Source organism: Malurus melanocephalus, unplaced genomic scaffold (assembly GCF_030028575.1).
Source record: "Malurus melanocephalus ecotype Western Australia unplaced genomic scaffold, MMel_1.1 scaffold_98, whole genome shotgun sequence".
Classification (NCBI taxonomy): domain Eukaryota; kingdom Metazoa; phylum Chordata; class Aves; order Passeriformes; family Maluridae; genus Malurus; species Malurus melanocephalus.
Window position 1 is genome coordinate 1,745,607 of NW_026623330.1, and position 2,674 is coordinate 1,748,280.

Consider the following 2,674-nt stretch of genomic DNA (forward strand, 5'->3'; position numbering starts at 1 on the left):
TCCTGTCACTGACACCGAATCCGGCACCGACCCCAAGCACCGGCACCGCCCCTCACCCCCTCATGCTCCGCTTGCCCCTTTCCCCTCCGCCGGCACTGGGCGTACCCCCCGCCCCAGCTCACGGTCCCGACACCGCCGCTCCCTCAGCCGGGCCTGTCCCCGGACTCTCCCTCTCCCCACACCGGAGTCGCTGGGCCTGTGGCGGGGGTTTCTCTCAGAGCTCGATCTGCGCCCCGAAGGAGCCCCCGGGACCGTTGGGACAGCTCCGAGCGAGGTGCGCTCCGGGCCCCGGGCAGGGGCTCCCCATGGGGGTCTTCGTCCTCTGCCCAAAGCAGAGCCCTGGGTGTTTCTCGGAGAGGCTTTGCCCCTCCATCTGCACCAAGCAGCTCCCCTGACCACTGACACTCGGATCTGGCCGTGTTTTGACTCCTCACCCGCCAAACCCCTCTTACAGCTCATCCTTACACAACCAGCGCCCATGTAAAGCGAACACAGATCACACAGGCACCCACCATCACTGGTTTTGTCCATCCACTTTCTCTATTCTGCTGTTTCCACAGCTCCCTGGAGCCCTAGGAGAGAGATGGGCTTCATCTCTTTCCTACTCCCTTTGGTCTTATTTGCCAGAGCCCACAAAGAGCTAAAAATCAACAAAAACCAGTTGCACTGTTGGGTTTCCAACATCACTACTTGCATTCAGGGTATCTGTTTCATGAGCAAAAGCAGTACAAACTGAAAGCCAGCCCAAGGCACACAAATACCTTGTATTTCTTACAACCAGCCTTTTTCACTGCTAGATCGAGACAACTTTGGCATTTTAGAGAGCCAGTCTTATGATTAGAAAATCTGTTTACATGTCCATTTTCTCTCCGTCCCTTGCTTATACTTCTTAGCAAGGTAAAACCCAACACTGGTCATGCTTGAAGCATGGCAGCAACGTGTCCAATGTGTCATTTAATTTGCATTCTTCTATAGCAATTTTGGAACTCCTTTTGTTCATGAACTTGTTGCTCAGGCAGAGCACCTCGTTAAACCCACAAACCTGCCACAGCATCAAACATGCAACAATGGCAGCRGGGTTTAGCCCAATTTGCACTATTATATCCAGATTTTTATCTGCAGCTTTTTCTATTCAGTGTTGCAGCTGCATAGGCTCACAGCCCTGMTCTAAAGACAGGATGATACACGCAGCAGCATCCAACAGTGCCCAACCCCATTTACACCTTTCTACTCCATTTGCATTCTGAACCTTTCAAATTACCTTCAGATTGCTTATGTCAGGCTAATTTCTGCTACCTCTTACAAGGTTGCAAAGGATTGTGGTAACTCTTTCAATACATGAATACACAAATAACACGTTTTGAGGGAGGTTATTCCATTATCTCCTTTTGTAATCTTGGGAAAAACATCAGCACATTCTGCCATCTCTACACTGAGAATCCAGCAAAGGTACCTAGTGCACCACTGCACCAATCACACAGCCTGCAGCACTGTGAGAGCATTAACTGTGTGGATTTTGTGTATTTATGATAGATCAAAGGTGCTAAGAATCATGTGCTTTTGAACTGTGAATCAGTGTATCTTGTCCCTTAATCCCATCCCTTATCAGTCGGTGATGTGCAAGTGCTTACTGAACAGGACGTAAACCATTTTAATTTCATAGGTGGAGGAATGGGTGCATAGAGAGGTACATAAACTTTCAGGGACAGGACTATAAATTAGTCCAACACACAGCTCAGTGAAGAGGAATCAACTCCAACCCCAAAACCTACCCATTCCATTCAGAATAGAACATACTGAWTTGGAACTTGGAGCTCCTATTTGGAGTCTGCTGGTATAGTTCAATGAGCATATTTATAAGTGAATTGAATACAGTAGGAAGAGGAATTTTGGGGCGGAAGCACCCTGCCTCCATCCTTAGGAGAMATGGAGAAAAAGACTCCCTTCACAAGGCACTTCAGAGAAGATGAATAGCCCAGTTGTTCCAAGCTGTTGTCTGGATGGATTCCTTTCTACAAGGATAAGGGAATGAACTTAACCTACAGCTGGATGGCATTCAGACCAAGTAAGCATATGCTCTTGCTTAAATTATTGAGATGCTTGTGTCCGGTCCTTCAGATTACTTCATAACTTGTGTTAGGAATTGCATTTGASTGTTGAGCTCTCAAATCAGTTCCATGTACATTTTTCTAAGACACCAARGTGTCACCAAGTATTATCAGACTAGAGCTCAGCTGAAGACAAAAATTCAGTTGTAGGAAGCAAGGGCTTACATTACTTTTGCTGAGGTAATTCAATGTATTTCCAATTGCAGTTTTATTTAGTATGATGAAAACCAAGGTATATCAATTACTGATATGCTGAATTCTACTAATATTCAATCACATCATTAGTAAAAGTAAGTTAATATCATATTTGTATTTCAAAGAGACTCAAAACCAAGCTAAAGCTAAGATATACTTTGAAATGCTAGAATTCAAGCAGTATTCATGACATTAAGTTGAGGTGTTCACTAATTGAAGAAGTACTTGAAACATTCATGTAGGTAAGCATGTTTCTTATTTTACATTTAAGATGCRTTTTCTTGTTCAGGAAACTGAAGGCAATGACTATCAGTGCCAGGAAGTCCCCCATATATGAATCCTCAGCTGCCATTGCAGTGGGATTTTTTGAA